The sequence below is a fragment of the Meles meles genome, chromosome 11, assembly GCF_922984935.1.
Source record: "Meles meles chromosome 11, mMelMel3.1 paternal haplotype, whole genome shotgun sequence".
Lineage (NCBI taxonomy): Eukaryota > Metazoa > Chordata > Mammalia > Carnivora > Mustelidae > Meles > Meles meles.
The window spans coordinates 12,845,716-12,867,584 of NC_060076.1; the positions used below are offsets into that span (position 1 = coordinate 12,845,716).

The following is a 21,869-nucleotide window of genomic DNA, read 5'->3' on the forward strand; positions in this document are numbered from 1 at the left end:
GAGCACCAACTGCGCCAGGCCCTGGGTCAAGTCCCGGGAGCATGAGAGAGGAGGAACCCTGGGTAACCCCCCTAGCCCCGTGAGCAAGGAGAGCCACTAAGGCTCGCCGAACCCCAGTTTCTGCCCCTGTAAAATGAGGCACCTGACATCGAGGGCCGTTGGGAGTATCGAAAGGTGAATATTGTCTTAAAGCCCCTGGAACGATGCCTGGCCCAGAGGGTGTCTCTAAAAGTGTTGATTTCACCTGTTTCCAAATGATGCCCTTTGCAGTTTTTGAACATATAACAATAAAGCATTAAGAAGGGCCCGGGGCAGTGGCGGGGAGGGGGATGGTAAAAAACGAAATTCTGAAAAAAATGAAAAAAAAAACCAAAAACGAGAAAACTTCCAACCCCAACGTCGACCAACAAAGTTAATGCTTCTGTAGACTCTGTCTACTTGCAGATGTGCCTGTGATGCTTTCTTCTCATGTACAGGATTTGAGTGCTGCTGGTTTTTAAGGGACTCTGTGGCCTAAACTTTCCCGCACATCGCTATGCAGTCCTCATGATCGTTCTTAGTGTAAAGAGTATTCTAGGGCATCGTTGCTCTATAATTTACCCCATCACTGGACATTTATGTGGTGTTCCACTTTGTTCTTCTCTAAATAAAACCCGCTCAGGAATTACTGAGTCAAAGGGATGCTTATCTTTATAAAGGTCTTGTTGCAAAGGGTCACTTTGCTTTTCCAAAGGGCTGTAACTGCTGTCTTTGCCACCGTTCCTGTCTGTGTGAGCCCACACCCTGCAAAGCCTTCCGGGTGGGCTGCCTTTACAAAACTAGTTGCCCATTTCGGGTATTTCAGATGGTTTTAAAATGCGCATGTCTTTGGTTGTTCATGGACATCAGCATGATTCCACGGGAGTGTTTGTTTACTATTTACATTTTATTTTATGGGACTTGGAAATTATCTATCTGTATCCCTTGTCCATCTGACTGCAGGGATTTTGAGGTCTCTCTCTCACACACACACACACACACACACACACACACACACATACACACACACTCAGTACTGATGTTGACACTTTGCCCTGAACCCTGAAAACACTGACTGGGACGTGGCCAGGCAGAGGTGACTACAGTTCCCCCTGGACAAGCACACCTGCACGGTAGAGGGTGATGGGACCTGCCTGGGGCACTGATTTCAGGGGTGGTTCCCACCTAGCAATCCCAGGAGGGACCATTCCCACCTCGCTGTCACAGGCAAGAACAGTGGTAGCCAGAGGCAGCCAGAGAGGCTTCCAGAACCAAGCTCACTTCTGAGAGAAAAAACAAATCCACTCTAGGCGTAGTGAGCCTCTAGTGCATCAGCAAACGAGGTCTTTCTACCGACTCCAAGGGATCTGGAATGTCCCTGTGGGCTCTATGTCTTCTCTGGCTCTTGGTCAGCTTGTTTGCTGGTGGTCACCAGCTGATTGTAGCATTTGCAGACTCAAGGGTTCCTGAGCCCCAGGAACCCATTCTCTAGTGGGAAATACTGAATAAAAATTCCACAGTGCCGCCTGTGATGATTCGTCTCCAGGGTCCCGGGTGATAAGAGGGTCAGAATTGCAAGACAACAACATAATTATATCACATTTTTTCAAACAGTATCAATACAGTGAAAATGGAGAAGGATAAAATTCTTATGGCGTACTCAGGGATCTCACCAGAAACAGCGAGTCTAGAGGTTGTTTGCTAAGAGTTAGCAGGAAGTGGTTCAGCACGGATACGTGGTTGCTCCCACTCCAGTGGTTCCCAGTCCTAATGGCTTCAGATCCTAAAACCTCCTCGGTGGCGGGGAGGGGGAAATGGAAGAGCACGAGCAGCAGCTGAGGTAGAAAGTGCCGTTTGCCAGGCAGCATGCTAAGCTCCTTAAAGATGTTATTTCATAATCCTTGAAACAGATGAAAAGGGCTTAGTCTGTGATGACTGTGTCAGGCTCTCCAGATTCTTCTGTGGGCTCGGAGGCAGGGCTTGGGAGCAGCCCCTCGGCCCCTCTAAGAACGTGTCTCAGCTCTCCTTCCTCCTAACTGAGGAGGCAGCCGGGAGCATCTCAAGTCTAGGATGACTTCCCTCCCTCTGTCTGGCCACAGGACGCTCGACCTTTCCCGGCCATCTGCTTGGCTTCCACTCTCTCTGTTGGATCCCCTATTCCCTCTCTGTCTGACCACCCCCAACTGGAGCGTCTCATAATTGCGATCGCTAAAGCTGAAATTCTCAAGGTGTTGAAAAAGAACACAGAAATAAATCAGCAGGTGCCAGAATTTCTCCCAAGGGGGCCTCAGCCCTGGGGAGGGATTGCTGAGCTCCAATTTACACGCCAGCTGTGCTTCTGAAAGGGTGTGTAAATCAGTCCAGGGGTAATTGAAAAGTACGGGGCGGGAGGAGGGGACTGTTACTTGGAGGAATTGTACGGCGAGCTCTTTGGTAAAACAAATCTTACTGATCCTTTGAGGTCCCACTCGGGTGTCATGTTCTCCTCGAAGTTGTCTCTGATCGCCGCCCCCCCCATTAGTTATGCTTTCATCCAATCTCCCTTAGGACAGTTGGTTGTGTCTCTGCCTAGCATGTGATCCCACCTCCCTTGTGATATAAATAGATCGTGGCACAAGAAAGTGTGAAAGGAATGCTTGTTGAGTCAATGAGAGAAGGAACCAGTGAATTAGACTCAACTCCCTGAGGGAAAGATACCTACCTGATTTAACTTTTTTTTGCATATCGCCGGCAAGCGTCTTTCAAAAAGACCTCACTCTTCCATCGGGCAGCAGATATTTGGATGAATAAACAACTGAAGACAAATTAGCCTCTCTTAACTCATCCTTTGTGGAAACCCCTCTGTTAATAGGAAAGAGATAATATTTTAAGATCGTTAGAAATTTGTTGGCAGAAGTCAAAGCAATTCAAAACATCAGGATGCCTTCCAGGCCGTTCACATTTTAACTGGATGCCCTTTCTCTCCTTACCTTCCCCAGGCAGAAGCCTCCAGGCAAAGGGGGGTCCTTGGCTCTCTGGAGTAGATAAGGGTCTTCCTTTCTCTTTGAGAACAGTTCCCCTCCTATGATGGGACTGCTCACATTCAGATCAATCATGAGACTAAAATGACCATAGTCAGTTGGGGTGGCATAAACTTGGGGGGCTGCAGTCTTTGCTACTGGTCTTCGTGTTAGTGCTGACATACAACAGTTCCCAGAGAGAAATCAGTCTTGGCTGCAGATCCTCCGTGGCCCACTCCTGTGGAGATGGGGTAGCCATCTCTTCCGGTTCAAGTCTTGTTAGGTACTGATGTAGAAGAAAAGGATTTCAGCCCCACCTTTGGTCTGACTGACTACCAAAGAAAGCAGCTTGTCCACATCTGCAAGGGAAGCTGTCTGCTTCCCAGTGATGTGCGCCTGGTGACATCCATCAGCTTCCTGAAAGGCTCCGGGATCCATCTGGTCTAGATGGTTGCATCAAGCCAAAGCACCAGAGAGCTCTGCTCTTGTACACATTGTTCCTGCTGCCTTTCCTGACTCTTCTTTGGTGCTCTCCGTGGTGGGAGACATTACAAGAAGCACTGATTTTAAACATACATTGTCTAGGCAAAGAACTTAAAGCAGAGCTTGACCAACAGTTAAATAGTGTCAAAGTGTTCGCATCGGCATTCCCATTAAGGTCATTGTCAGGACGTTGCTGGGGACTTTCGGGCACTGCATCACTAGCTGTCACACCGAGAGGAGATTTCTCTCTAGCGTTGGCTCCAGGAGCAGCTGGGCTTCTGCTTGAGCAACTGGTATGGTTTCTGTATGGTCACAGCTTATTGTCAAAGCGAATCTCTCAACTCTTCTCTTTCTCTCTCCTTTGGCCGCCGGGAAGCCTGGAGCCAAACTCGTGACCACATTACCTCCCCACCAGCAACTGTACAGACCTCTGAAGCATATGTTTCTCTGTGTTGAGTTCATTCTTAACCATCTTTTTATTCTATGCCTGTTCCTCTCTTACCCCTATTTATGTGTAGATCCATTTTAAAGCATTTAATCTATCTCTATCTTCTGTCTTCTCTCTACTGTCTATCTATCATCTATCTATCTCTGTGACCCACTTCATATACTTAAAAAAAAAAAAAAGAACGTGTGCTTCTCCTTTTTAAAAACCAGTACATTAGGGGCCCCCGAGTGGCTCAGTTGGTTAAGCAGCTGACTCTTGTTTTGGCTCAGGTCATGATCTCGTGGTCATGGGATAGAGCTCCCTGTGGGGCACCACACCAGGCTCCACACTCAGCACGGAGTCTGATTCTTTCTCCCCCTCCCACTTCCTCCCCCTTGGCCCCTCCCACTCACGTGCACACGTGCTCTCTCTCTCTCTCAGATAAATAAATAAATACGATCTTCTCTTAAAAAAATTTTTTTAAAATGGTATTTTAAAGTATTTCAAAGGGATCAGGCAACCCCAGTGTCCATCAACAGATGCGTAGGTGACCAAACTGTGGTGTATTTCTGTAATGGAATATTATCCAGCCTTCTGAAGGAAGGAAATTCTGCAGTATGCTGGCACATGGGTGAAACTTGAGGTCATCACACTAAGTGAAATAAGCCAGTCACAAAAGGACAAATACTGTCCTATATGATTGTACTTATATAAGGTACTTGGAGTTGTCAGAATCATGAAGACAGAAGGTAGAATCATGTTGTTGCAGGGGCTGGGGAGGGGGGCAGTACAGGGGAAGGGGAATTTCATGTTTAATGGGTATAGGGTTTCAGATTTACAAGAGGAAAGGGTTATGGGGATGGGTGCTGGGGATGATTGCACAATAGGGTGAATATTTACCACTGAACCGTACACTTAAAATTTATTAAGATGGTAACTGTTATGGGTATTTTAACACAATAAACATCCCACAGCATTTTTAAGTATTTTCAAGTATTTTAAAAGGCAGTATAACTCCTAAAGTTGTATTGCCATCTTTAAAGTTGTCTGATACTGGTTTTATTAAAAAATAGATACTCTTAAATTTATAATTAAACTACCATTTTCTCCATGACTCCATCTAACTTCTGATTTTTGTAAAATATTCCAGTTTAACTGACATATGGCTTTCATAGAGAAAAGTATGTGATTTATAAGTGTACTGCTCACTGAATCGTCATAAAGGGAACACATTGGGGTAGCCAAATCCAGGACAAGAAATGGAGCATTACCAGAACCTGAGCGCTCCCACAGACTCCCTTCCAATCCCTCCCTCTGCCTCCTCCCCACATGTAACCACCATCCTAATTTCTAACACCACCTTTTTTTTTTTTGGCCTGTTTTTCAACTTTACATATAAATACAGCCAAACAATATATATTCTTCTGTAGCTGACTTCTCTCACTCAACATTACATTGGTGACGTTCATCTATGTTGTTACATGTAACAGGAATTCATTGATTTCCCTTGTTGTATCAAATTCTATTTTGTGAATGTACTGTGATTTATTTCTATGTTATATAATTGAGGGGTTATTTCCAGTGTTTGGCTATTATTTCATGTGTCCTTTTTGGAGAACACGACGAGTAATAGAAGAAATTAAATGAGTGAATGAATGAGTGCATCCTGTAAATTGTCACAGGGCACTCTCTGCTCCCAAGTGGCCTGGCCTTGGAGTCTTTAGATCCAAGTCCCTCTGCCATCTGAACTCCTTGGACAGCTCTGGTATTGTTGTTGATGCCATCTGCCCTAGACCCAGCTCAGGGGCAGCTCTCATTCATTCATTCATTCATTCAACAAAAAGTTTTAAGCATGTACTATATGCGTGCATTTTCTGGGGATGTCTCAGGCATGAACACAGATGACAGCTGCTGCCCTCGTGGGGCACATGTTCTAGGAGCCTAGAATTACCCCATCCTTGTTCTATCATTTCCCAACGCTCTATGACCTCTGATCCATGCTCTGCCCCATGGCGGCCACTTTGTTAGAACTGACGGAATCTCGCCCTGCTCGTCCAACCCTCAACCAAGGATGTGAGGAGTACCCCCCGACCTTACCCCATACACAGACTTGCTCCTCTCCAGTTACCTGCTCCCTGCATTCTGGACCCCTCTGCTCCCTGAATGCTGGTGTCTGCTTCCATAGCTCAGGGTCTGCAGCTCTCCCATCCTTGGCCCGAGGTCTGTTAAGTGCCCAGTAGGAAAGCCTGGCTCACCCCCTGTTTCCCTTTGTTCATGGCTGCACTGCCTGTTGTCCAGAACTTAGAAACACTTTCCTCAAAAAATGCACTGAGTTTTCTAGTTGTTCAGAGCAGGAGTAGAACTTTGCTGTCACTTTATCACGGTCAAAAGTAGAAGTGTATGTTTGTCTTTTTAATGGCCCCATATTATTCCATTATGTGGGCAGAACTTAATTCTCGTGGATTTTTTAAGTGCAATTTATTTCCTATGGAGCAAAGAGAACAGTAAGACTTAGAGATTATACTCATTCTTGCCCCTGACTCCTGCTCATGTCAGCAGGTGCCTTAAGGATTACCTTTCTCTCTTTCTTTATTGTGGAAAAATAGACCGAACATAAAATTTACCATTTTAATGATTTTAAAGTATATAGTTCCTGTCATTAAGTATATTCACAATGTTGTGCAACCATCAATTTAGTGGATTTTAAAGGGAAGTATAAAATAAAATTGACGTCTGGTACACAATAGGAAGTATTTGTTTGAATAAACATTTGATTGAATCCTGTCACTGGAAAGAATGATTTTGAGTGTGCTGAAAGGGTTTTGGCTATAGGTACCTGAAAAGCCCAACTCCATTCGGCAAAAGTTATAAGGAAATATGTCATTTCTCATAAAAAAAAATCAAAAGCTAAAATGTAGTAGCTCGATGACATTGCTGAGCGCCCAAGTCCTTTCCATCCTTTTGTTCTTCCATTCACAACACAATGACTTTGTCCTCAGGTCCCCTCCCGGCCCAGAGATGGCCAGAGCAGTCTCAGGTGTTGTATCCAAAAATAGTAGCCTCTTGAGACAGGAAAGGGGTCCACCCCCTTCATGTATCTTTGAAGAGTGAAGAAACATCTCTCAGAAGCCCTCAGGTGTCCCAGCACATCAAATTAGCCAGAAATGGGTCATGGTTCCAAACAGAACCAGTATTGTCAAGGAGAATAGGATCACCTCAATTGGCCTGGACCCAGCAGAACTCACCCCAGTGGCGGGGCCTTGGGCTGGGGCCAGCCTCTCTGCAGCGCCCAGCCTTGAGGAAGGGCATGGGTACCTCAATAGAATGGGAGCTCTGGGAGGAAAGCCCTGGGAGGAAATGAACCTTGAATGAACCACCAATCAGATCTGCCCCATGGTCCCGACCTGAATTCTATTTGCCCCAGTTCCAAGGAAGAGACACTTGCCTGTGAAAATTCAGTTAGTCTGAATACAGTTAAAAGAATCTTAACTGGAGATCAGATTCCCTAACAGTGTTTCTAACCATCTGACTGTCGTCAGCGACAAATCAAACTCTAATCTGACTAGCCTCACTTGGGGCTTGCATGAGCTCGAGAGTAGTCTAGCTGGGCTCTACTCTTTCCGTTCTGGCTGCTTTCTACTTTCCAGGCTCAGCTCCAAAAGCACTTCTTCCAAAATCCTTCTCTGAACCCCAGAATCAAAACGAAATTTTCCTTTTTCTATATTCTCTTTCATTCTGCTTAACCTAACTGCTGTTTACCCAGGCTTTTCCTTATGATTCTGATTGTTACTATTTGTTTGAAAAATTATAAAAGATGGGGTGCCCGACAGGCTCAGTTGGTAGAGCATGTGACTCTTGATCTCGGGGTTGTGAGTTCGGTGTTGTAAGTTGGGTGTAGAGATTTCTTAAAAATAAAATTTTAGGGGCACCTGGGTGGCTTAGTGGGTTAAGCCACTGCCTTCGGCTCAGGTCATGATCTCAGGGTCCTGGGATTGAGCCCCATATGGGGCTCTCTGTTCAGCAGGGAGCTTGCTTCCTCCTCTCTCTCTGCCTGCCTCTCTGTCTACTTGTGATCTCTCTCTCTCTCTCTGTGTCAAATAAATAAATTTTAAAAATAAATAAATAAATAAAATTTTAAAAAATTATAAAAGTAACAATACATCTTGCTTATAAAAAATTCAACCCAGATGTAACGCACATGCATTGAAAAGTCAGACCTTGGGGCGCCTGGGTGGCTCAGTGGGTTAAAGCCTCTGCCTTCGGCTCAGGTCATGATCTCAGGGTCCTGGGATCGAGCCCCGCATCGGGCTCTCTGCTCTGCGGGGAGCCTGCTTCCTCCTCTCTCTCTGCCTGCCTCTCTGCCTAGTTGTGATTTCTCTCTGTCAAATAAATAAAATATTAAAAAAATAATAAAATGTTATAAAAAAAAAAAAAAGAAAAGTCAGACCTTCCCACTTTCTCCCTCAATCCTGTCCCACTTCCAGGTGATAACTGCTATAAACAATTTGCTTTTATCCTTTTGAACACTTTTATATGATTTTTAAACCTCCAAGGAGAGGGGAATTCATTTTGTTATTGTAATTTTTATAAAAATGGAATCATAACTAGGAACCATACTACACACGTGAGGGTCTAGGACTTGCTGTTTTTACTTATCAGGATAGCAAGGGCAGCTTTCTGTCTGAGTAGATCCAGATCTAGACATAGTCTCTATGGCCTGACTGTTAATTCCAGTTTGAGGCCCTATCATACTTTTTATAGCCAATCCCCCGATGATGGAGACTTATGTCATTTCCACTTTCCCTTATTTCAAACGGTGCTGCCAGGAACCCCTGCACGTGTGTGTGTGCACATGTGTGTGTGTGTATGTGTGTCTTTGTCCCCACAGACCAATATTTCTGCAGGGTAGATTTCTAGAAATAAAATCACTGAGTCAAAGAATAGGTGATTTTTAAAGTTTGATAGCCAAGGCCAAATTTATGAGGGTGTTTTGAGTGAGGGGCTGCAGCTATCAGACAAGTAATTCCCAGACTTTTACTTTTAGACTTTATAAACCAATAAAATATTTTTTAAAAAATTGTGGAAATAACATAAAGAAAGTCGTCAGCATTTTGTTTTTCCATGTAAGGATGTTAAAATAAAAAAAAAATCAAGTGCCAATGGTTAGCTTGAACCATGTGAAACTGACATGTTTTTATGTACAAATGGTCCAGTATGTGCTGTTTCATCTGGTTTAGCTTCATACCATCAGCATGATTTCAGAAAAGAATGGACGCCGTGCTCACACAGCCACGCACACAGCCTTGCTTCCTTTTCTCATCTCACCCACCATATGGGTGAGCACTTACTTAATATCATGACCAGGAACCCCTGGTGTGGAATCACTGACCGGGGGCCGCCTCCCACCGCCACCACCACCCGTCTCTGGCTATGTTGTAGCTGAGAGAGACACTCTGGTTGTGTGAAGAGTGACAAGGTGGGGAGGGCATAGGGATGAAGTGGCTGACGTTCCTGCCCTAGGGTTTTAAGCTCCTGTAGAAGAGGGGGTAAGAGGCAGAATCTGATGAATCTGGGTGAGAGGACCCAGGGGACACTTGCCACAAGCAGGAGCCACAGCTGGGGCAGGCCCTCCCCTGATCCCCAGTCTTCTCCCCATGTCTCCATGGAATCTAGCTCCATTCAAGCTGGAAACTTGGGGAGCACGGAGAGAAAACCCTCTTGCCACGGGATGGTGCTCCCATGACAGCCCAGCTCAGACACAAGGACACTCCCTTGGGAGTGGGCCCTGGGAGGTCTGCGTGGAGAGGTGGAAGTGTTCTCCAGGGCTCTGACACCAGTCATGGGTGCTCCCGTGGTCCGGTGGGAGGACAAGAGCAGATCGGGACTCTGGCTCTGTTACGGGGCAGGTTGAGAGCCACTGAGACGGTAAACACTTGGACTTGGCAGTTTATTTGAAGGTCCTGCCTGTGCACTAAGTCCCTTGATGCCATGGACTGTGTCTTCAGCTTTGACTCCACGCCCCCCACCCAACTCAGGCCTTGCCAATAGTAGGTGCTTGGGTAATTTCCTTATGAGGGTATAGGCCTTACTCTAGGGGTTGACTAACGTGTCCTCTAAGGTGCCTGACATACCATAATGTCTCTGTTGCGTCCACTCAGTTCTGTCATTGCTACGTGAAATCCAGTAGACTTGGCTGTGTCCCCCATTGCTCTACTTACAGATGGCAAATTGGTTTGGACCCAGGGGCCATAATTTGTCAACTCCCGCCCTCTACTCTAGGAGAAGGAACGAGAGCAGACTGTCTTGAGGTCAAATACTGCATGAGCTCCAAGCTGCATCCCTGGGTGAGCTATTTCACCTTCTTGAGCCTTTGTTTCCCCCAACAGAGAGTGGGTATAACAGCTGCCACCTTCTGGGCTGTCGTGAGAGCTGAATGAGGTAGCGGGCCAGAGTGTCCAGCAGAGCCCTGGCAGGTGGGTGGCTTAAGGAGTTGAGAACTGCTAGTTTCAACTGAGCACAAAGGCTCCATCCACAACCCCACAGCCCGGCTCCTTTCCCCAGGCCCGTCCAGGGAACAACAGGAAAGAGCAGGAGGCAGGAATTTTAAAGTCTGGCAGAACGCGATGCTTGGGACTTTGATTTGATTTCAGCACAAGCACTGGGCAGAGACATCACGTCCCTGGTTCTCCTTACACGTAGCCTTCAGGTGTCAGTCCAGTAGCTCCTGGCTTGATTATATTCATCACAAGCAGCTGACGGCTTCCAAAAACACAGTCCTAGACAGATGTTGAGCCTGTCTGGGGATTAGAAATATCCTTTTCCATTAAGCATAAATTAACTTAATCACCAGGTATGAAAGATACGCAACACAAACAGCATTCCCTGAAGCTTTCATTAAAATTAAAATTCTATTTAAAATTTAGCTTGTATTTTCTAGGACCTGAACCCCTTCAAAGAGATAATATCTGCTGTAAATTTTTACAGTGACAGAGTGGCAGAGACGGATGCGTGGGGGACAGTGATGAACTATGTAATTTCACTTTGCCTCCTGGCCTTCTTTTTGCCAACGGATGGATCTTGTACATCTTAAAGAAATAATTAGTCTCGGTAAGATCTGGTCTTTGACCATTTTCAGAAACAGTCAGATGGATCTAAAAAAAATGAAACTCTTGAGTCGAGATTATTCAGAACAACATGCTTCAAGTCCTGTCTTCCCAGACCCATGCTGCGGAAAGTGCTCTTAGGATACACAGAGAGGAGGGGCGTGGACGGAGGTAGTGCCAGGAGACCTCTGAACGGAACCCTCCTTGGCTCAGCCTCTGTTTGTCGGGATTGGAGCCTGGGAGTGGAGAAGGGGGACAGCAGTCGGGGCTCATGGCGTCCCTTATCAGACTTTGCAGGAGAGACCGCCTGGGGACATCCACAGAGTAGAAAGAGCCGTGAATTCGGACAAACCTGGCTTCGGATCTCATTCTTTTTTTTTCTGACTCTGATCTTGGGCGAGTCTCGTAATTTCTCCAAGCTTCAGTTCTCTAATCTGTGAAGTGAGGAAAATAATGCCCGCCTCCTAGAATCCTTGTGAGAGCTAGACATAATCTTGGTGCTTAGAACTCCTCGCACATTCTGGGCTCTTCCTGAATGCTTAATATTATTTATTCATTTCAGAAGTTGTCGTTGAACATCTGCCATGTGTCCAATTCTAGACTAAGTGCTGAGGACGCAGAAAGTCATAAAATACAGCCCCCACCCTCAAGATGCCCAGAGATGGGGGACTGGGGCATATAAACAAGGAAAACACAATATAGGGTGACCAGTCCGAAGTGGGAGCAGGAGCAAGGTACAGAGATGGCACAGAGAAGGGAGTCCTATAGGGGGTGACATCTGCTGGCCTGTAATGACACAGAGAGGCTCCGTGGTGTATGAGCAGGGAAGGGCATTGGGAGTGGAAGGCGTGGCTTATGCAAAGGCAGAGAGACTGAAGAGACATTTTGTATCTGGAGGATTATAATTAGAGCAATTCTGTCAGATGGGGAAGGGGGCAGAGAACCATAAGGATGGAGTGTCTCCCCGTGTGGGTGCGCCCTCTGAAGACCTGGCCTTGAAGTGATACGGATGATTCCTCAGCTTGGCCATGGAGGCCTCGTGGGCGCCACGTGGGGCCAGCGGCCCCACCGAGATGTTCAGGACGCCCAGACCACACGGTGTCTCTTCCGAAAGGAAATCCGGCCGTTGAGTTTCAGGGGGTTGCAGATTTGAGAGGAAGCAGGTCCTAGAGTGGCACATGGCCTGGATGAGGAGGCCCAGGCAGTCGGGAGCCCAGTCCCCACCCGTGACTTCATGTGAGCTCCCTGGGAGCAGAAGCACCTCTGTGTTTTTCCACTCTGAGTCCCCAGTGCAAGGGCCTGTCACAGAGTAGAAGCTTGTAAATATTTGTTGGGTCAACGCTCAGATGCCCCATCTTGGCCATCTTTAGCCTGCTTCCTCCCCGTGCCTCTCTGAGAACCAGGGACACAACGGGGGTGAATGCCCTTGACAAAGTCTCGGGCTTTATTCCCACACAGGTGTGTGCTGGGGTACAGTTGTGCCCCAATGACAACGTGTACCGATGCTGAAAAACCAGTTTACCTGCCCATTAAAGAAAACCTCTGCCTGATTACTACTGGCTCTCTCACTTAACAAAACAGCTAGTATGTGCCCTTTAAAACTACGAAGAAAGGCACACGGTTATATTTGGCGATTTGCCTTTTTAGTAGTGCGACGTTGACTTTGTAGTCAAAACAATAATTATATTTGAGACTATCAAAGATATCCCGGTTCTTTCCCGTGCTGTCCAAACCATGTTAATTTACGAAGGAAAAAAATAATTGAAACTGTACCTACCTACAAAGCCAGCATTATCTCAAAAAAAAAAAAAAGAAAAATTGTTTTCCCAAACATTTCCAACCGACTTGACAGCGCAGAACATCCCTTTTCTCCCAAAGCCACCGCGCTTTGTTCTAGTGATAAATATGTTCTGAAGAAAACCGCTGCTGTGCGGACTGGAGACAGTGTCTGGTTTGAAGTTTTGAGGCTGCACCACTGTTTTTCAAAGTGTTATGCTCAGCTGACGGGGACACTGTGAAGGGACCGGGGAGTTTCTAAAGTGCTGCACAGAAAGCGGGGACGTGGACGGCAGTGGCAGAATGAGAGGGAACTACGAAGAGGACCAGTGTCGGAAATCAAGCCGTTGATGCTCACTGCCGCTGAGTAACGTGCTTTGGCCCAGGTCATGGCCAATCATATCCGCTGTGCCTCATGAGAGATGTGTCAGAATATGAGACTTGCCCAAGGTCGTGGGCCAAGGCCAAGTCCCTTTGTTTTTCCCCAGGAGGCCCATTGCCAGGGCGGAGCCCAGGAGACCACATGTTTAGGTCTGACCCCCCACATTCCATATCCTATGGACACAGTAGTCCTCCCCCTCACGGGCCTCGTTTCCTTGTCTGCACTCTGAGAGGATAATTTCTGCCCCTCTCACCTTCCAGCCTTGCCCTGAGGGGCCAGTGAGGTAATGGGAGTGTTGAGCCCCGGGAAGCGTTGTCAGAGTGTACACAGTGGTCCTCCCAGTCCCAGGACCTGACCCCCTGTCCCCCTTCTCCACTGGCCCAGAACATCTCCTGGGTTCCTATGGAGCTGCCCCAAACCCACCCATTCCGGGGTTTCCCTAACACACCCCCTCCAGCAGGAAGCCAGGTCAAGAGGAGCCCCTCGAAGCTCAAGCTCTGCTCCTCCCCTGTTGGATGGTTCTGGGTGAATCCTCTCCCCACACCCAGCCTCATTTTCTTAGGCCTAAAGGGAGAGAATTTGGCCAAAGTGATTTCCGAAATCCCTTCCAGCAGAAAGCGCAGAGTCTGAGAGAGCTTAGTTTGCCTCAAGCTGGCCTCATCAGTCCCCGGCTGGCTGTGGAGACTCCAGAGGAACTGGAGTCCTTTGTTTTCTAAAGGGGCTGTGTTTAACCCTTTACATGCCAAACCCTTTCCGCTTTGCTGGGAATCTTGACTTCTTAAATACGTTTCAGTGAATTTGGCTTTTTATTTGAAGGCTGGTTCTGCAAGCTGGGTTTAAATGGTTCTGTGGTATATCAGCGCCCTGGAGAGCTCTGAAGGGGTTTTCTACTTCTTTCTCTGTCTTCAGGCAATCACCCCGAACAGGCGGATGGCATGGTTGTGGCACCCGTCTCATCCCTTCTAACTTGCTGGCTGCACTTGCGCTGCGGGATGGTCTGAAAACCGGATCAGCAAGTTGTGAGACGTGTGTGCAGAGGAAGGGTATATGGGTGTGGAGGATAGGCCCCCAGAGGCTCTCCTCACTCAAACTTCAGGGCATTGACCTTTAGGATTTTGATTGGGGCTTCTCTGAGAGCGAGAGCTTCTCGCTTGCTTCCCAGTTCTTAGCAGTGTTCTCTGCAGAGAGACGAAGCTGTTGGGTGTCTGGGTTCTGACAGTGGAGAGATTTCTCTACCACATGGTATTCTCTTGGGAATCACCACACAGGTCTTTACCCTAATCTCACCTCTCTCGCTGCCAGCACATACCCTCGGCTCCGTCGCTACCTCTAGACTTCCACAACTGTGTCTTTCCTGCCCAAGCCCCTGCTTATTTACATATGCAGTGCCCTCTGCCTGGCATCCAGGCCTTCCTTTCTCTCTACCTGCCATCTCGAAGGCTCCCCCCAAGACTTCCAGCTTGCGGCTACCTCGTGGAAGCCTCTGGAAGCTGCCCTAAACCCTCAGAGAAGCAGAGTGCCTGTCATCCCTCTGACCACCTATGCTTCACACATACTCAATGATCCAACTCTGGGTGTTGCTCCGGCCAAGTGGACACCCTCCACGCTAGGACTGCCTTTGGGTCTCCAGCACCTAGCGCGATGCCTGGCACATGGCAGGGACTTGATTAGGGTGGGAAGAATGAATGAACAAATAAATGAATGAATGTGTTGACTCCCTTTTTTGGGAGCATATATTGAAATCTTAACCTGTGGGAACTCAAAATTTGACCTTATTTGTAGAGAGGGTCTTTATGGAGCTCATGGAGTTAATATGAGGTCATTAGAGTGGGCCCTAAACCTCCGTGACTGGTGTCCTTACAAGGAGAGGAAATTTGGACACAGGCCCACAGGGAGGGGAGTGAAAACCTGGGGAGAACATGGCTCTCCCGAGGACACGGGCCTGGTCCACCAGCCCCTCCAAGACAAGTGAGATGTCTGCATGTCTGTTCCCCATACTAGGCGCTCTGACTAGTTGAAGAAATCTGTGCCTGGATGGACCAACACATGTAAAGATAAGTAGAGAAAACCACCACCGAAATGAAAAATGACTTCATTAGCTACTTCAATATTTTATGAATGTTCAGTGCAGCACTGTCAAAATGGGAGATGGATCTCTTTTCATCACTCCTGAAACACTAGCACATGGTGGGATCTTTCACGGGTGCTAAGGATTCTGTGTGGCGAGCAGGGGGGCGGTCTCTAACCTGGAGACGGGGCGGGCTGTAAGCGTGTGGGTCGTTGTGATGGCTGCATGCTCCATGCTCTTCACTGAGCAATCGTCCCCCCACCTCACACACCTGGGAAGAGAGAAACAAAGGGTCTGCTGAAATGTCAGAAGTGGGGAGAGCCGTGAGGTCACCTCTCCCAGCCTTCTCATTTTACAGATGGGAAGCCTGAAGTTAGAGGGGAACGGGATTCTCTGGGAGAATCTGAGACTAGAATCCGAGTCAGCTGACACCCAGCCTCCTGCTCCTTCTTCTACCCACCAGAATTCTCCTTTCCCTGAAGCGGTCCACACGCCTTGTGTTTGGATGTATACCCCTAACCTGCACAGAGAATGCTCGTCCTCTTTCACTTCTTCTACACTGTTCTTCTGTAGGAGATGGGTACCATCATCCCTATCTTACAGATGAAAATACTGATCCCCGAGGCGCCTAGGTGGCTCAGTGGGTTTGAGCCTCTGCCTTTGGCTCAGGTCATGATCTCAGGGTCCTGGGATCAAGTCCTGCATCGGGCTCTCTGCTCGGCAGGGAGCCTGCTTCCTCCTCTCTCTCTCTCTCTCTCTCTGCCTGTCTCTCTGCCTACTTGTGATCTCTCTCTGCCAAATAAATAAATAAAATCTTTAAAAAAAAAAAGAAAATACTGATCCCAGAAAGTTTAAGTATCTTGTCAGAGTCGTAGGATTAATAACCAGCAGCACGGGAATTTTGTCTCTGGCTGTCTTTCTCCAAGCTTCCCACCATTCTGTGCTTTTTCTTAATGAATCTTGATCCTTAGGCCTGAGACATTCTCCCCCCCCCCAATTATGTATAACATATTTTGAAATATCCATTTCGTTAGAAGTAATACATTTTTCATGGCAAACCGGCATCATGTAAGAATCCCTAGAGAAATGTGTGGTAAGATTTGGCAGATTTCAAAGGTCTTACTGACCCTTGAAGGTGGCCACCCAACGGAAATGAGCGATCAGATGATCTAGACATGGCCAGGCGTGACTTGTGGTGATTGCTTGGAAGAATCTGGAATCATTTGCAGATAACTGACTGAAGGTGGTGGCCTCTGATTAATGGAAGACCAAACTATCTCCTGTCCTATTCTGGTTTTGCAGGTGTCCTTTCCCTCCTCCATGGAGAACCTTTGAGTAGAATCACTAAAACCTCTTATTTTTCTCCATGAGCTCTGGGAAGGCAGAAAGAACCTGTTGCCCTCAGGATTCCATCATCTAGTACCATCCTACTACCTGGAAGGGTAATCCATAATTACCCTAAATAATCTATATATATAATCTATCTATATATATAATCTATATATATATTACCATAAATAATCTATGAAATAATGATGTTTTCTTTCATTTTGAAACCATGGACATTCTTTGCTATTTTCTTCTTTTTTTTTTTCTGACCATTGTTCTGGGCTAGTGGTGGACTTCCTTCTGTTTCTCCTTTTGGATCCATGCTATACACCAGATTCCTAGCAAGGCACCATCCACATGCTTACTGGCAAATCAAAAATGGATCCTCTCCTGTTTATGCATGCCTGTTGTCTGTTGATCTTTCTGCTAAGTCTTGGGAATCGCACTGGGTTGTTCCTTCTAGAAGCTCACAGCCTGTGAGCAGCTTGAAAAAATAACTTGAACATGATGAAGACCATAGTCAGTGTTAAATGAGGCACGGGTGATGAGCTATGGGAGGAAGGGTGATTAATTTTTCCTGGAGAAATCAGGGGAGGGTGCGCAGAGAAGACAGATATTTAAAAAAAAATTTATTACATAAATGAATTTTGAGTAGCTTGTCCCAAGTTCACATTCTATATAAGAAACTCAAAAATAGAGCTCACTGTTTCCAATTCTGGCTGTTTAGGATGCTGACTCAGATTCAGATTCATAGCTTTGAGAAGAAGAGTCTAAAAAAATAATTAGAGATACAAATCTCAATGACTGTTTCTTATTAGTAGGAAAGCAACTGTGGGTCACTTGAAAATATTACTTAATCTCATTACTTCTCGTTTCACATACTCCTATGCGAGATATTTTTAAACCCATATTTGTGCTGAAATTAATAGGAAAGCGTGTCATCCTATTTTATTGTGATCGCAATAGTTAACTTCATGGCAAACAAAAGATTATAGATAGAAAAGCTTTGAACTGGTGACTATGATTTCACTCTTTAGCAATTCACAAGGTCATGGACTCAAGCCAGATTAGAGAACAAGGGCTTTAAAAATGTTAATACCTGTTGACTCAGAAACTTCACTTCTGGGAATTTATACCAAAGATATAATCCAAAATTATGAGAAAGATTTATTGTCCAAGTATGTACATCCAAGTAGTGAAAAATCAGAAACAATAGAAATAGCGTTAGCCTGAGGGAAGTCATTCAGTCATTAAAGATTTCTATAAATAATTCTGGTGATATGGCAACATACTTCTAACACAATGTTAAATGGAAAGTGAGCTACAAAATTCTGCATCAAGTATGATTTCAACGATGCGAACAGATTCCACTCACAGAAGTGGAGTGGAAGGGAGTTTGTCAAATATTAAAAGCGATCATTTCTGACAGTGAGATTATGTTTGAGAGTTGTGTTGTCTTGCCTACATATTTCTGTATTTTTGTGTGTCTTCTGTAAGGAGACATGCTATTACGACATTAAAGCTGGTGATATTAGAGAGAACCCCCACAACTTAGACCTCCAGGGAGGAACGAACGGCACAGGCCAGCATATTCTGAGGTTCAAGGGCAGCATGGTTCAGAGCAGTAGCAGAGATTTTCAAAGCAAAAGAGCATGACCAACAAACGTGGACTTGTCTGGGTCCACAACTAGGGACCCGTGACGGCAGGAGAAGCGTGGGAGGCCAGGGCACCAGTCAACACGGTCAACCAGGCACTGGTGGCCTCGTGGTGTCATGAGCTCAGGTCACTCACAGCTGGACCCAGACAGCACGGAGGGAGTGAGGAATGGCACCTGCTGCCCAGGCAGAAGAAGCAGGCAAGGACTTGGCAGGGGGTGCAGTTGAACAGGCAGGGGTAATGGTCAAGGGGGTAGGAAACTTCTAGAACACCAAACAGGTCCTGAGCTGGAAGCCCCACTGCATGGAATCATCCCTCTCCATAAGGATGGGGTTGGTATTAGCTACTAGAGTCCAAGTTTCCTCTTACGCAACAGGATTCCAGGCTGAGAGCAGAAAGAGCAAAGCGGGGCGAGGACCTGCCAGGCCAGGGTGGGGGCTCCAGGCGTGGACCGGGCTGAGGCGGCTGGCAGAGCATCAGGACTCGGCGGGACTCCAGCTGCGAGGGACTGGCTGCTGTCGCTCCCGATGGGCAGTAAACTAAATGTGTGATTAATGTATACAAGACAAGCAGTTAGAGATGTCCCTTCGGTGATCGTCATTAAACATGGAAATATTTTTAGTTGCTAGTACTTTCTTCCAAGAGAAAATGCTATTTCCAAAGATGGCTCCGTCAGGAATGTGGGCCTCCAAGCCACGTATGTTTCATTTTTGTACTCAGCGTGTGAAGCCAAGTTGCCCTGTATATTTAACCCACGTTCTGGTTGGTATCCCTGAAGCTGTGCTGGAACAGCCAGCAAGCCCCTCGCTGGAAAAATGACAGGATAAATATTGTGCCATTCAAAACACAGAAGAAAAAATACACCTCAGTGTTTTCTTTAACTACTTTACATTTATCTAATACTTTCTATTACACCCATGCATTTGTTCATCATGACAGATGTATGCTGCGTCGACACAGCCAGCCCAGAGAAGTTGGTGACTGCCCTGTGCCAGCCGCTGTTTATATGTAGGGGTGTGTGTGAAGTGACTGTTTTGAAACAATTTATAAAAACATGCATATGTAATCTCGTATTATAAATATATTTGTATAAAACATCACAATCTTCACAACAACTTGCAAGGGAGATTCTCCCCATTTTAAGGATAAGAAAACAGAGGATCAGAAGAGCTAAGTGACTTGCCTAAAGTCACACAGCATCTAGGAGGCCGAGTTGGGATTTGAGCCCAGCTAGGAAGCCTTGTCCTTGTCCCAAAGGGCAGAGGAGGGGTTTCCCGCTCCCGCAGCACTGAGGTCCCCGAGGCCGTCCCTGTGGGTCCTCCAGGTCCCCGAAGCTCAGGCATCTGCAGATTTCCTTCCGAATACCTTTCAGTGCAGCCACAACATTTCTCTCCCTATATCTGAGAAGTGTGAGTCACTCCTGTTGGGAATAACTAGAAAAAAATGGGTCTGGGAGTTGGGCAGTGGGAAAGGAAGGGGTGGGGGGAGAAGGGCAAGGCAGCACAGAAGAGGGTGAGTGAGTTGGGGAGCTGAGGGGCAGCACATATTCAGAACTGACCTCCCACCCCACGTGTGTCCCAAGGAGAGTGGGTCCCTGAGTGAGGGGGACTGATGGGGCAGTTCCTCTGCCAAGAATCAGGAAGCAGGGCTGAGGCCCCTCGTGCTAACAAGGGTGGGGGGCGGGATGTGAGGAAATACCTCTGTATCTGAGCCCCTACCGGAAGGTAGAACATTCCAAGCAGTCCATTTTCACAGTATCCTGTAGATTGAACAACTTCTGGTGATTAGGTGAGAGGTGATTGAACCTTCAGATGGAACACACGTGCACACACACACGCACACGTGCACACACAAACACATGTACACACACGTGCACACACGCACACAAACACGCACGTATGCGTGCACGCAGAAAAAAAGGGTCAAGGTGAATGTTATCTGCAACAAAGCAAAACACATTCCAGACATCTTGTTCAAACTGCGAGGGAGAAAGAGCCTAAAAATATCAAGGGAGCATCGTGCAACTTACTGTTCCTAAGTTTAAGACAGATAAGATACAGATAAGATAGATCACTCCGTCCTGTGCCGTTGCTGTTGGATGGCGGTGAACACCGCACTCTGAAAAATGGCTTTTCACGACTTTGTTCCTGCCCTTCGTCCCACAGCATTTCTTCTTGGCCGTGACTCCTCCCATCTTAAAGATCGTAGGGATCTGAGCTGGTGGGTTTTTTTTTTGTTGTTGTTGTTGTTTTTTAACAAAAAGGGTTTCTGTCACTGTGTCTCGGTGCTTGCTGCATCGTAACGGAGCTCTCTTTTCATAAGGGTCTCCCTGCCCCAGATGTAAGCTCTTTTTTTAAATTTTTTGAAGATTATTTATTTGAGAGAGAGAGAGTGAGCGAGCACAAGCAAAGGGAGCGGCAGACAGAGGGAGGGAAGAAGGGACGCAGGACTCGATCCAAGGACCCCGGGATCATGACCTGAGCCGAAGGCAGACACTTAATGACTGAGCCCCCCAGACGCCGCCCAGATGTAAGCTCTGGAAGGCGGGGGCGCTGTCTTACTCACTTGGCGTCCCCTCTACCCGGTGCTGGCACGTAGAAGGTACCACATGTTCATCTTGCTTGCTTATCACGCTTGGTGCCAATTTAAAGAGTTGTGGTATCCAGGGCTTTGTTCCAACCATTTGAGAAAAGGGAGAATCTGGGCCTTCACTGCTCCCTCCCCACAGGGGTGGTTGCAGGGTCCGGGCCCTTTCCAGCCTCGCAGACCGGGGCAGAGGCCGCCTGAGCCACCTGCACGGTTCCATAAACATCGCTTGTGTTCGTCTCACACGAAACAGCTTGCAAATGGCAGTTCACTGTGCTTTCTGATTTCAGCTTTCCAGATATCTATGTGGACAGAAAACACAGATTCCCTCCAGTTTCTGACAGAATGTCTTCATCGAAGCTTCAGCTTTCAAAGCTTTCCGTAGCCAGGTACTGGCCAGTTGAGTCGATATGGCTGGAAGATTCTGTGTCTCCTACGCTGACAGCTACTCTCGGTAGAGTGCGGTCCGGAGGGCACAGGCAGAGGACCGGGGCTGCAGAGGCAGAGTTGTCTTTAAAACTATCCGCGCTTCTCCCTTAACGCAACAGCGCAGAGTGGGAGGGAGACAGGTTTTCACCGCAGAGAGACTTCATATCAGTATGAATCCCCGTCCAGGCCTTTGTCTGCTGTGTGACTTTGGTCGACTGACATACCTTCTCTGAGCCTTCGGTTCTTGAGCTGTAAAGTGCAGATGATCGTACCCAAGGATCACTGGATCATTGTGGGCATCAGAAGTAAATTTTTGGCCAATGTGATCACAGCTATGTTAAACCTCACCTACCACGTGCATCCGCACACACAGAGGATAGAGAAACAGAAAGACAGACAGAAAAAATCCTGGAAATAAAACTCCAGTATGTTAGCAGGGGCTGTAGGTGGGTGGTGAGACAAAGGGTGAACTTTCCTCCCTTTTCTTGCTTTTCGGTATCTTTAAAGATTTTTTTCCATGAATATATATTGACCTTATAGTTGGGAAAACAGAAAATAAAGAAGCGTAAAATAGGCGAAAAGAAATAATATGCATTAAGTACCAGGCATAAG

General features: G+C 46.8%; 1 protein-coding gene across 5 annotated transcripts in view; it reads left to right on the forward strand.

Annotated features, from left to right (window-relative positions):
- The window catches only part of TTLL11 (tubulin tyrosine ligase like 11), a 221,181-nt gene that overhangs the window by 142,506 nt on the left and 56,806 nt on the right, over positions 1 to 21,869 (forward strand). The window contains exon 1 of one of the 5 annotated variants that reach the window (XM_046023179.1): positions 21,199 to 21,217. The exons of the other annotated variants lie outside the window; for them this stretch is intronic. The gene's annotated coding sequence lies outside the window, so the exon portion shown is untranslated. Of the gene's footprint in view, positions 1 to 21,198; positions 21,218 to 21,869 lie in introns of those variants that run through there. 5 annotated transcript variants of the gene reach the window in all.